The sequence below is a fragment of the Amblyomma mixtum genome, chromosome 3 (assembly GCF_055824585.1).
Source record: "Amblyomma mixtum isolate Tamu chromosome 3, ASM5582458v1, whole genome shotgun sequence".
Lineage (NCBI taxonomy): Eukaryota > Metazoa > Arthropoda > Arachnida > Ixodida > Ixodidae > Amblyomma > Amblyomma mixtum.
In genome coordinates, this window is record NC_143014.1 from 7,656,001 (window position 1) to 7,669,843 (window position 13,843).

Consider the following 13,843-nt stretch of genomic DNA (forward strand, 5'->3'; position numbering starts at 1 on the left):
CGCAAACAGTGGATTGTAGCTGTCATGGTAGCGTGCTTCAGAGGGATTGCTTCTATCCACTTGGTGTGCGAATCGATTAGCACAAGCACCATCTTGCCTTCTATCGGTCCGGCAAAATCCACATGGATGCGCGACCACTTCTCAAACGTTTGTGGCCAGCTTGCTGGTGGAGCGGCTGGAGGCATGGGCAAATTGTCGATGCAATTCTTGCACTGAGCCGACATTTCCTCAATCTCTCGGTCTAGGCCTGGCCACCAAAACAACGATCGCGCAATGGATTTCATCGGCGAAGACCCTTGGTGGGTTTCATGCAGCAGCTGCAGCAATCGTTTTCGTGCACCGGCAGGTATAACCACTCGATGTCCCCAATAAATTAACCCATGTGCCAGGGACAACTCAAGTCGACGGTCAAAAAATACCGCCAGGCACGGCTCAAGGCCTTTAAAGCTTCTCGGCCAACCGTGTAGCACGTAATATTTGACGCGATCTAGTGTCGAGTCGACAGCTGTGAGTTCCTTCAGTTCTCGTGTCGTAACGGTGCCTTCGTCCAGGATTTCCAAAGAAAAAACGTACTCTTGCGGCTCTTGGGGCTCCATACTAGGACCGGGTGACTGCAGAGGAAGCCTGCTGAGGGCGTCAGAGTTCAGCAGTTCAGCTGTGTCATTGTGCGGGCTGCAGCCATAGAGGGTGTCGGTCGGTCGGGTCTTAGCAATCCGAGGAGAGGCTGGTGGTCTGTAACCAAGGTGAATTCACAGCCCAACAGATAGTCTCGGAATCTGGTGACCCCAAAAACTAGTGCCTACGCCTCACGCTCCAGTTGCGAGTAATTCCGCTCGGCTTTAGTAAGAGTCCTTGAACGGAATCCGATCGGTCTGTGGACGCTGCCTACTGTGTGAAACAGAACTGCGCCAATGCCGTGTGGCGAAGCGTCGCACTCTAGCTTCAGCTCCTTTAACGGGTCAAAATGGGCAAGCACTTCGGCATCCTTGAGGCACTGTTTGGCCTTGACGAACGCAGTTTCCTGGGGGTGGTTCCACTGCCATCGCGTATTCTTTTCCAGTAACTGGTATAACGGGGACAACACGGTTGACATGTTCGGCAGAAACCTTGAATAAAATGTTACCATTCCGACGAACGAACGCAGCTCACTCACGTTATGAGGGCTCGGTGCTTTCATGATAGCTTCCACGTTCTTTTCCGTCGGGTGAAGACCGAGACGATCAATACGGTGTCCCAGATAAGTAACCGATGGCTGGCTGAAATTGCATTTGTCGTATCGCAGCTTTACGCCGTGCTCTCGAAATCGCTGCAACACAGTTTTCAGCCGAGCTCCGTTGTCTGCTGCCTTTTCAGACACAAGCATGTCATCTAAGTATGCCTGAACTCCAGGAAGGCCCGCTAGAATGGTGTCCATCTTCCTTTGAAATATAGCAGGAGCAGAGGAAATGCCGAACGGCAGCCTGTTGTAACAGAAGAGCCCTTGGTGCGTATTAATCAAGCACAGCTTGCGTGAAGCTTCGTCTTGTGGCACCTGGTTGTAGGCGTCTTTGAGGTCGAGTGTACTAAAAACTTCACCACCGCTTAACGACGCGAACATGTCTTCAATCACCGGAAGGGGATACTGCTCAAGTGCACAAGCCTGGTTCAAGGTGGCTTTAAAATCCCCGCAAATCCGCACTGTGCCATCTTTTTTAAGCACTGGTACTATGGGGGTCGCCCAGTCCGAATATTTTATGGGAGATATTATGCCTAGCGACACTAGCCGATCCAACTCTTTTGCCACTTTGTCGCGGAGCGCGTACGGAAGCGGTCTTGCCTTGCAAAACTTGCTAACTGCACCGTCCCTCAGCACCAAGCTGGCTGGGGGTCCCTTCATCAGGCCCAATTCCTCCGAGAATACATCCCCGTAGTTGCTCCGTAAGGCATTGATGCGGCTGATGGCTTCTCCCGCCACTGGCACTTCACTTCTACTGACTTGCAGTACCGGAACTCCAGCTCTATCCAGCAGGGTTAACAGGTCTCGCCCGCACAGGCTTGGTCCGTTGAAGTCTAGCACTATGAGTGTGCATTCAACTGACACACCTTGGTGCGCAACAACTAGCTGAAGCTCGCCTAACACAGGCAGCCTTCCAGCGTAGCACGAAAGTTTCAGATGTGAAGGCTTCAATTTTGGCCAGTGTTTGCAATGCTTATCGAAAACCTGTCGCGCTATGACGCATACTGGTGATCCTGTGTCTACTTCCATTGCTAGTTCTACACTGCCCCAATTGAATGTGCGGCGAAGTGGCGGCTCGAGACACTTCGTTCGCGCCGACAGCAAAGTCCAGATATGAGCATTTTCATAGCGATCTTCCGAAGTGGTTTCTTGCACTGTTAATGTTTGGCCACGAGGCGCAGGTGCAGCAGCCCCGAGTTGCTTGTCACGGCGATTGGGACACATTTTTGCGAGATGTCCACGTTGACCACAGTGATAACAGCGCGATTTGGCCCAGCTGCAGCTGTTAGCGTCATGCTTCAAGCTTCCACATCTGCCGCATTGCCGACACGCCGCATTTTTGGCGCTTTCTCTCGGTGTTGGCCGGCGTCGCGCTTGCATTTTCAGTAGTGGTGTTACTTCTGGAGAAATTTTTGCGCATCGTTTTCTGCGGCTTCAGCAGCTATCGCTATCGCTTCGGCGTCGGCTTTGCCAGGAGTTGTTTCCGCACTGCACCTGAGCGTACACCGCAGACAATTCTATCTCGGATCATCTTGTCAAGGCAACTGCCAAAGTTGCAGTTGTCTCCGATGCGGCGAATCTCGACGAGGAAAGCCTGAATAGATTCTCCCTCCAGTTGGCAACGACTGAAGAATTTGTAGCTCTCCGAAATTTCATTCCATTTTGGGTCATAGTATTCATTCAGGGCTTTGATAACTTCATCATAACTCAAAGAGTTCGGCGCCTGAGGAGCCACCCTTCCGGCAAGGATCTGAATAGTCTGCGTGCTCAGTGCAGCCACAAGAAGTGCTCTCTTCTTACCTGACTCAGCGATGTCATTTGCTTCGAAATATGCCTCCACTTTGATCAAGTACGGCTTCCACTTATCTGTGCTTTCGTCGAAGCTCGGGAGCATCTGGAAGGCCATGGAAGTCGCTGGCAGTGCTGTCTTCAGGGCTGGAGCGTCTGGGTCTGCCTTGACAGCGTGGGTGTCGTTTTGACTCATCGCCACTGTAACATAGCCGCGGCCGATAGGCCACGGCAGGAACGGAACAAGCGTACACGCCTGGGAACGAGACAAGCGAAAAACCTACGTTTATTGCAACAGAGGGTGATTATATAGTATTCCAGGGGAGAGGGGAAATGGAAAGGGGGGACATGGCGAGGTAGAAAGAAAACTTCACGCTTGCGCAGTGTGTAGCCCGCACAATGACACAGCAGCCGATACAACAGAATACACCTCAAAGGTATGGGATATTAAATGAGGGAGCAAGGAATTACCAATAAAACCTAATCTGCCATCAAATGTTTTCACAAATATTTTTTGTTTTAAACATGTTACTGAAGAATTTCACATAATAAAATGAATTGGCAATTTTGGAACAATTTTTTCTGTTTAATGAACCCTTAACGGGTGAACATCATCAATGCAGCTCGCTCAACTACTATTCTGAAGCACATGACCCGATCTGTTCACAATGAAATTCTTTAAATTAATTTCAAAAATATAGGATAGGTGCATAAAATTAACTAGAATTTCGATCATGCTTAACCTTTGCATGTATGTGCAGTTAACAGTTTATGCTCGAAAATTGGGTGCAGCGGCCTATTTATAGTGACGTTCTCTCATTACTTGGACCAAATTAAAGCGTTTCGCAGCTGCCCGGGTACCTGACACAGCAGGAACAGACGCGGTTCATCAACGCACACAAGCTAACGCCCTTTATAAGTTGCGCCCGCAAAGAGCCCCTCACAGGCTCCAAAATTCGCATTTCTGCTACCTGAATGTCGGAAGTCAACGAAGGAGATGAGCTTCATGCCATTTCTCGAAGTACTTCTTTGTTTTCCAGAGATTCCCAAAGATAAATGGAAGGCTCGAGAACAGCGACATGTTATACAGAGGTGATATGCACGTGTTGATACAGCTGACATCCGACAAAAACACGGCTGCGGGCAGAGGACCACTTGTCAAGGCGGTTATGCCTCCATGCGAGGTGGTGTGTGAAACAACACTTCAGTCGTCAAAGGCATGCCCATAGCGGCGAGCGTGTTCACAACACTGAAGCGCAACAAAAGTGCCTCACCTAATTACTTCTACAATGTACTTACGCTGGCAACGCCCGCCGCCCACAGCAGGTGCGCAAATTGTCAAGAAATTGTCTCAATTGTCCCAGTGCGGAACCTCCCGCGCATGCTCCCGCGTGCCATATCAGCCTTTCTCCACTAGGGGGCTGGATGGCGCATCGGCCACAAGCGTTTGCGGGTATGTAAGCTGAAAACGCTGATTAGTAGGGGTGTGCGAATATCAAATTTTTCGAATACGATTAGAATATGAATACTTGATTCCGAATATCGAATCGAATATCAAATAATCAAGGGCAGACACATTTAACCCCTACGAAACATTTATTTGAGCACCCAAGAACATCACAGTTCAACTATCGATGATAAAATCAACACAAAAGGTGTGTGTGGCTGCACAAAAAGTATCAAGGTCTCGAACATTATTCTTAGAAGAGTGGAAATATCAGAGAAGACGGCTAGTACACAGCATTGATTAAGGCTATATAGCTTGCCATCAGCACAAAAGCGCGTTGCTGGGATGAACATAAAAGGTTGTCGTGAAGGAAAACCAGCTGCTCCACATGGTCAGGCAAAAGTAGTTAGTTCCCTTCTAGCTGAAACGACTCCTCCAGCCACAGAAAATGGGCCGGCGTTATTGCGACCGGGTGAGAATAACGGAAATCCAAGCCAAAGCGTTATTGCGACCCGGTGGAAATAACGAAAAGGGAAGTGTCTCCTGCGACCCGGTCGAAATAACGCAAGCGTTATTTCCACCCCTGACGTCGCATCCGGTTTGAAAAATGACGCCACGTCCGGCCATTTTTTTTTTTGTTGTTTTTGTCATGTTTGAGCCGAGCTACAGCCGAGCGAGCCGAGCCGAGCATTGCTTGCAGTAGGAGAATGGCCGGACGGTGGGAGGTACGCGCGCTCGTTTTGCCCGTGAGCAATTTCTCTGTTCTTCCTGTCTTTTGGTATGTATCGTATGTATTGAGTGATTGCCCGTTATATGGCATTCGGCATTTCATTTTGAACTTCCTTGCGCCCGAATATTTTGTGTTTGCAGATCACCCAGGACTAGCACTGAGCCCGCTTGCTCGGCAGTGGACACAAAGGCCCTAAAGGTGAGACTCGTCTGTTTTATCCTGAGTTCTGCTGAAAAGCTCAGTGCAGTTCGACAGAAGAGAATATGCGCTGAGTAAGTTTTTGTACCTTTTGTCAGCCCGGCCCAACGTAACTTTTGGTCATGTAAAACACGCATGGTTAGCGTGCGCCCGAAAAAAAGGCGGGAAACTTTTGACAACAGCCCGGTTGAACTAACCGTTTATGCGATGAGTTTTGTGCGCGGTCCGATTTTTTGTGCCCCCGCTAATAGGAAAGTGTTTAGGTTACTGATTTAATGGTTCATTTTACAGTTGTGTTGCTGTTTATCCATACGAGCCGCTTTCCGAAACAGGGGCACTAATTGCGGCGAGATAAGCGATTACGCTTTGGTGTCTGCAGCGCGTAAACATGTTCTTTTAAATTTATTTTCATTTCAGAAAACGGACTTGAAAAACCGAAATGCATTTTACTTGTAGGCACGGACCTTCCCGATTCCTGCATCGAGTCCGGCGTTCTCTTGCTGGCGCAGAGGCTGAACAAAATGGGACGATAGAATGCGGAAGCAGCAAAGGCTTTAAGGCGCCACTAGGTGAGCTCTCCACCTCCTGTGAATTTTAAAACTAGTGCTGTGCCACCTGCACTGAGCTTCGGTATTACACGGGGAAGGTGCTTGGACCCACGTAGCTAACTAGCATGGAGCGCGTGAGGCAACTGGAAAAGCAAGATTTCTTTTAAGGCCTCTAAGCTTAAGAGCTTATTACAGGTGATACTGCAAAGAGGCCTTAAGAAGGGGAACATTGTGGACAAAGTGCTTGATGTCCTTTGATATTTTGGAAGCTTGTGAGGTGCATAAAGCTCACAAGGCACTGTTGCAGTGTGTGACAGGGCATTGTGGTTATGATGATTATGTGGCCATTTGCTTTGCACGGGTGAGTGGCAGTTTTTCGCCCTGGCTGTCAAGTAGAAAGAAAAAACAAAGAAAACGTGGGAACATTAACTCTTAATATGGCTTTCACCTGCAGACCCCAGGTGAACAAAGCCTGCCTGTATAGTGAACAAAGCAACTCTGCTGTTATGGATCTAGCAAATTATAATTTTGAGAGTGGGCCTCCTGCTGTGAAACCGGGAACGTTTGTGCCCCTAGAGACAAGCAGAGGCGAAAAGCCATAGGCGAATGTAGGTAGGACTGGTAGCTGAACGAGGGAGTAGTTCCCATATTTGAAGCACACATGGAAAGACAAGGACGAGGCGTTGTTTATGTTGTTCCTTCTATGTTTGTCTCTTTTTTTTTCCCCCACAAGTTAAAAGTTGATATTTTGTTGTAGTTTCACTTTTTGAGGCAGCCAAAAGATGGAGCTCAGGGATGACTCACACAGCATTAGTGTTTTCGTTTCGTTCCTACTGTTTTGTGTACTTGCACCTCTTCACCTCAAATGCGGCATTGTCATGATCTTATGTGGCGCTATGCTGATAAAAGATGTGTGCGGCGCACCTATGGGTGTGTGGCATTCAGGTTCAAGCACCAACGTAGGGCTTCCAGTGCAGCAGGAATTATGAGAGGAAAAAAAGCCTCAAGGATGGGGATGGGCAGTTTAGCTCTTCAGTTTGCTTTTTGTGAAAAATTCTGTGGCAGGAGGTTACATGTCAGCCCACCCCTTATGTAATGCTGCCTTTGGGCCGTTGAGGTACAGATAAACTGATAAATGAACAACAAAAAGCAGTTTCTGTTCAAACAGTATAATTTGCAGCTTTGGTGGAGGATTTTCTGTGGCCCCTTCAGGGAGTGTTTACCCAGAAATTGTAGTTATTCCTTAATGCCTCTTGGTCCGAAGAACCAAACAGTAATCAATTGACCTCATGCCTCTTGGTGAGGGAATCTGAGAGGTCGAAATAATTTACCATAGCTGTGAACAGTAATGGCTGGGTGTATCGCCGGAGAGAACCGAGGTCATCTACTGGACTGAGTGGTAAGAATTTCGGGTTGGTTAAAGCACAGATGGCTTAACATCGTATCGCCAGATCTTGCACTGTTGGCGTGTGTGATTGTTGCGGTGTGTGTGGCTGGTGAGCTGTCAACTTGGGTGTGACAAAAGTTGTAAGCTCAGCCAGTCATGCCTGTGCTGTTTGAGCTCTGGGCAAGAGCTTTGAGCGAGGCCACTGCACTGTGTCCCTGTTGTACATTTGCATTTTGTGGTGCTCCAACTTCCTCCTTCCCCCACCTTTGCTCGGAATGTCGCCATGGGACTGAGAGAAAGTGGTGTGATGTAATTAGAGCAGTGGCATGGCCATAAGATCCATCCGCACAGTACCACTTATAGGTTGTTTGCTGGTTTGGCACCGCGGTCAGGATTGAGGTGTACGTTGTTGGGCTAGTCGGTCAATCACGGTAAATACAAGGGGGGGTACTGCACACAAAAAGACATGGACAAGAACATTGTTGTGTTATCTTCTTGTCCATACTGCGCTTGTTGTGTTATCTTCTTGTCCATGTCTTTTTGTGCACAGTACCCCCCCCCCCCCCCCCCCCCCCCTTGTATTTACCAGGATTGAGGTGAGTTGTGAGTGGGCCACTGTGGAAAATGACATTAGAGCAGCAGCAAACATGGCACCAATGGTGGAGAGCAAACTTTGATGTCTGTGTTGCCATTGTTGTCAAAGTTATTTGTGAGGCCATCAAGGGCAGCGCCTGTTCTGAATGCATCGCATAGCAGTAGATCAGAACTTCACTTTTACACTTGGGTCATGGGCCTCACTGCAGGAGGTGTATCAGTCAGTTCAGATTTCACGTTGAGACGCATCAAATTCAGCAACCTTACTACTCATAAGTACAGTGAAACCTCATTAAGGCGTACCTCGTAGCACTGCAGAAAAACTATGTGCAAAGCGGCAATATGCCCAAACTGAAAGCGGCCTGAATATATCCACTTACCTGGTAAATAATGATTCCTGATCAATTTTTTAAAATGTGCACATGAAACCTTTTAACTGCATAGCTACCGTTCAGCCTCGAATGCGGCTTGAGCAGGGTATGTAATCCGAAGGCAAAATAACCGCTGGTCCTTAAGGGTCCTTAAAGAAGGCTAGCATAGCAGGGGGCGGCAGAAAGGTACGTGGGTGGATGAGATTAAGCAGTTTGCCGGGATACGGCGGCCACAGCTGGCGAAGGACAGGGTTAATTGGAGAGACATGGGGGGAGAGGCCTTTGCCCTGCAGTGGGTGTAGTCAGGCTGATGGGGATGATGACACTGCCATCCTGCTGCAGAACATCTGCAAAGAGCCCTTCACAGGCAGCGTGGCTGTCAATACTGAGAGCTTCGCCCCAATGTGACACACTGCAGCTTATTTCATTTGAGAAGCACGCTATCCATGACAGCGTTGGTAATATGAGAAGGGGCTGGACCACAGCTGCACAGTGGCGCAGATCAGCCGGCAACGCAGCAATGGTAGGTGCGGTGCATGGAGAAAAACTGAAACTGAATGTGACAGCGATAAGCAGTAGCTATAGCAGTGGCACATCTGCATGGCTAGGGTCGTGGCTGCTCGTGCACCAGCACTTGCAAACAGGTTAGTGACGAGCCTCGGGTGTGGTGGGCACAGGCTGGCACCCCCCTTTCCTTACAGTGGGAGGGAAGAGTTCTCTCTTTCCAGATGCGTCAAGCAGCTGCAAGTAGGCTAGGCATGTCAGCAACATGTCTTATTATTAGGGGTGTGCGAATATCAAATTTTTCGAATACGAATCGAATATGAATACTTAGTTCCGAATATCGAATAATGAAGGACAGACGCATTTAATCACTACAAAACATTTATTTGGGCACCCAAGAACATCACAGTTCAGCTATCGATGATGAAATGAACACAAAAGGTGTGTGTGGGTGCACAAAAACTATCAAAGTCTCGAACAAAATTCTTAGAAGAGTGGAAATATCAGAGAAGATGGCTAGTACACAGCATTGATTAAGGCTAGCTTGCCATCAGTACAAAAGCGCTTTGCTGGGATGACGTAAAAGGTTGTCGTGAAGGAAAACCAGCTGCACCACATGGTCTGGCAAAAGTAGTTCCCTTCTAGCTGAAACGACTCCTCCAGCCACAGAAAATGCCCTCTCACTTGGCACTAACCTGGCACGTATTTGCCAGGTACTTCGTGCACAGCTCTGACTATACCAACTTCGCAGGTATAGCCACAAAAAAGCTCACCAGCGCAGTCAGCTGCGGCATGGCCCTTGGAGGAAGAAAGAAGCTTGAATTAGGAGCTTTGAAAAATTTGATTGCTGGTCTGCACACGATTGTCTCCATGTCCAGGTTTTGCACTATTTCCTAATCCCTGGCATTTATTGGCACTTTCACTTCATTAAAACTTTTTGTGTGTGTGTGCTGGCACAAATTTTGGAAAGCTCCTTTTCTAGCACTTGCAAGTTCTTTCCATATTTTCGTTTTTCATGGGGCTGGAGCTTCATGGCACATCCAGTCCATCAACTATTACTTGGCGTTTTGAGATACTTTGTCTCAATGCATTTGTGTAGTGTGGAGGAGCCGCCCGCTGCTCTTAAGATGCTTTGTCTCCTTGCTTTTTTTCATGGCCTTCTCCGCAGTTCTCAGGTGCATTTGGGCAAAGTATCGAAAAATGATGACTAGCTTGGCTGGCATTTCCTCTTGGTCTCTGAATGCACCATGCCGTCAGAATTTGACAAAATTATGGACATGTACACCAGGGAATCGTTCCACAAAGTTATCCAGGATTTATATTGTGAAGAAAAATAGCGTAACACGCATAATTTTTGGGTTTTTTATACGGCACATTACACGAACCAAGAACAGAATAGCAAGGTTCTACTATATTTCTCTGAAGGGCTGTGATGGCTTTACAGGGTGTTTAGCAACCTTGAATCATCAGGGGAATTTTCTTTACCTGGAAAAATGAGTGAATTGTGAGGGGTACGGTCAAGAAAGTGGCTAAGTTGGAAAAAAGGACTGACTGAAATTAACGCAGTAGTCTGCCACAAGTTTCAACGGTACTGCGAGTGCCCAGCACACGGTCTGTTCACATTTTGCTTCTAACATGTATGAGGCATGGCAGCCTGTCTGTTTTGGGTGTCTTTTTCTTGTCGTCCATGATGTGAGCATTGTATATACTGGTTCATTCTGTACAGGTTCCCGGACTCGACAGTTAATTTGGGCTAGTGCATATGGATAGACATAGCTGCATTCAAAAGTATTTTCTGTGGAATAAGCCGTAGTCATAGCAATGTAAAGAATTCATGCACTTTCAGTGTACTCATGCGAGGAGCCACGCCACCCTAGCGTGGCATCAAAATCAAACTGAAAATCTTGCTCTCAGGCCTCGTCAATCTTGTAGGCCATTGCAGAAACAAACAGGCTAGTTTCTCTGTGGTTCGAGCTGTGATAAGGTCATAGGAAGCTGATATTTTTTATGGAAATCTCTTGGTGCTTCTCTCATGGCATTGCTGCTGTCGAAAGGGATGCCAGTGTGAGCATAGGGCGCCTTCATTGGAAAGGCAGGAAACGGCAGTACTTTTCACTGATGGAAAAACCATCCTTTGAAAGCCTGAAATAATCTCTGGCAGTACAGTGAGCAGTTTATGAATCCCCTGAAAGCATGCGGAGTGTTTTGTTTAGATAATTTTCCAGCATTTTCTCAAAGTGGTGCTCTTTGTTTCTTCTGTAAAAGCACATATGACCACCACTCTTATGAACCATTAAAAGAGAGCAGAAACTTGTGAGCATAATTTTAAGAAACTTCCAAATCTGAGAGCCCAGATCACTGAGGCACTTTTCGTCTGGTGAGAAGGAAAACAGCTGCCGAAATTGCTGCACAGATTTTGAATTGAAATGTGCCAGCATTTGTGGGCCCGTTATGGCTAGGGGTTCCAGTGTGGTTAAACCCATACACAAGAGTTAAGCGGGCCATGTCCCGTCAAGAATGATGCATCCGGGACAGCATTCCACGGTTGGAGCTGTCTCTAGGTGTCACGAAGCAGCGTGGAAGACAGTCTTGTTAAAGCTCTCACTCACGTTGTAGCTTAAGCTGCTGTTCATTGATTTTTTGTGTAATCTTTTGTTTCTCAGCAGTGTGCACATCACGTCATACGCCTTTTCAGTGCGAACTGTGGCAAGAGCACCTCCACTTGCCAGCTTGCAAATTCAAGCTGTCAGGTTTTTCCCTGCACACATTTATGCTTTAGGCAAATTTTACCATTCTACATGATTTCCCCTCATTCATTGAAATGCTCGGTAAGCATTAGGATGTGATAAATTATGAGAAGTAAAATATTGGTGTGGAATAGTCAGTTTTATTGCTGCATTTTGGGGAAACATGTTTGTATTGTAATTTTAACTATCTGTATTGATATCTGAACTACTCTAGAATATTCAGTTGTATTTGCTGTGAATTTTATTACTATTGTCTGCTTCAAAATCAAAACTGATGTTGACACGCACTTCGTAGAGAACATCAAATGCTGGGAAGAATAAAGAAAAGGGTAGCCACCTATAATAAAGAGATGGACTTCGTAAAAGGAGCTTTCTCAAACAGGGGAAGCAAATCTCTTGCAATGCAGCTTTTGCGGCTTCATTAATTTTTTTCTGTGAATTGATCATGTATACTGTCCATTATTATCGCCACTATGTTTCTCGCTTCGGCCGTCGGGAATTCAAAATTAGTAGCTTGCTGGACGCCCAGTTTTAATTTTCTTTGTTGAATGCTTCAGCTCGCCTAGATAGCATATTTAACTCGGGAATGCATTTAACGGCTACATTTTAGTCTTTTTGTCTGCAGATTTTTGTTATTCCGTTCCTCACCGCAAGGAAACTCGACTATGTAAAGCACGCAAAAAGATATTTGTTTGAGTGGGATTAGATTCTTATTTTATGTGCAATGTGGATCGCAGCAATGCACTGCACTGTGAGCATTTCATCAAATGCAAGCAGATGCTGCTTTCAGTTGGCATCTAGATCACAAGGGCTTATCCAAGCTGCAACAGGAACAGCAACATTGCTGAGAACTAGCTCTAATTTCATACGCAGCAAAGCACAAGGAAAGCAAATATTTATTTTAAAAATACATTGTACAAAACAAATTTTATCTGCTTATGAATTCACAATATACTCGTGAGATCACCAAAAAGACTCCCAGAAATTGTTGCACCCTTTTATCCTTTTGGAATGGACGGAGTGTTCCAAAGCTAAATACAACGCTGAAATCGCGTATTCCGACTTGAGATCGTCCCAAGTGCGCTGCTTGGTTTCAGAACTCGACGTTGCCCCTCACCCGCTTGGCTTTGCTAAGCATGTCATAGTACTGGCCGGCAATTCAAAATGCCCTGCTATGCACAGCATGTGTACGAGAGCAGACAGCGCAGCAGTCCCTTTGTCTCTACTTTTGGGGCCCGCGTGACCAGGGTTGATGCTCTTCCTTGGGAGTGACGTCATAACACACCCCGGCGCTCAGAAAGCGAAACCGCTCAGTATAAGTAACGCGGTAATAAATTATTTATAGTGCATATATGAATCGTGCAGCATGTGTCATGTATATGTGCCCTGGGGCAATGCAATATTTGAAACAGACGCCAACCAAAAATTTGGTGTGTGTCCCCCCATTTTAAGGTTTTGGGTTTAGCGTATGGAGCTTTTGACCTCCTGTGTGCCAGCGTCGGAAGCCGCAAAAGGAAATGTGGCAGTGTTGTGGGCTGGCCAAGCTTAACTGCCAAGATTTGAAACGTGATCATTTGATTCTCTTAATTAGTACTGGTCTGACCCAGTGAAACCCTTTCGATGTTTGTCTTGACTATTTTCATTCTCTCTTGAGCTGTGTGCACACTTCTTTTTGTGTGTGGTTCTTCCAGCACATCTTCAACAATGTTGCTTTTATCCTTTAAGATCTTTCAAATGTCCATGCACAAGGCCACTAAGGAGTGTGTAGGCTGCTGCGATAGTCTGTTGGCAGATGTTTAACAGTACCTTTTGCTGGGCTAGTTGGTGTGACATTGTGTTCAGGAAATTAAAAACAGCGCTAAATTGTACACAAACCACACAGAAAGACAGCAGCGCCCGTCCTGTCCATCTTTCTGGGTGGTTTGTGTAGAATTTAGCGCTCTTTTTACTTTCCTGAACACAATTGGGAGATGTCCTTATCTTTTTCTCTCTTGCATGCATTCCATTTTTTTTTTGTGCATTTGTTTGTGGGTTTCTCTTAGTGGTTTATTAGTTGCATTTTACTTTTCTGAGCTTGCCCACTTTTGTTTTCTCTTTTCATGGCATCCAACCCTGCATATGGCTGACACTAGGGGAGGGACTGCAGCAACCGACCTTGCATGACGCAGCATTCTCTGGTCCAAGGCACCTATTCATCGTTCCAGGCTACTGGCTCAAGAACGTGCTCACAAGTCTGCACCTTGGCCTACAAGCAGAATGACAATATACCCATTGCTGCCAGAACTGCTGTGCCAAATAAAGTATTCCTACCAA

General features: G+C 46.7%; 1 protein-coding gene and 1 long non-coding RNA gene across 6 annotated transcripts in view; one reads left to right on the forward strand and one right to left on the reverse strand.

The window, feature by feature from the left end:
• LOC149349167 (transmembrane protein 230) overlaps positions 1–4,403 on the reverse strand; it is a 37,271-nt gene extending 32,868 nt beyond the window's left edge. Inside the window, exon 1 of one of the 5 annotated variants that reach the window (XM_089578110.1) lies at positions 4,304–4,403. The gene's annotated coding sequence lies outside the window, so the exon portion shown is untranslated. Of the gene's footprint in view, positions 1–3,016; positions 3,156–3,975; positions 4,248–4,303 lie in introns of those variants that run through there. The other 4 variants (XM_089578109.1, XM_089578112.1, XM_089578111.1 and 1 more) reach the window with 4 other exon arrangements.
• A 736-nt stretch (positions 4,404–5,139) lies between these two features.
• Positions 5,140–13,843, forward strand: LOC149349168 (uncharacterized). Its single transcript, XR_016289970.1, has 4 exons — positions 5,140–5,229; positions 5,322–5,379; positions 5,836–5,948; positions 13,663–13,843. It is a non-coding gene; the product is annotated as an uncharacterized LOC149349168 (long non-coding RNA).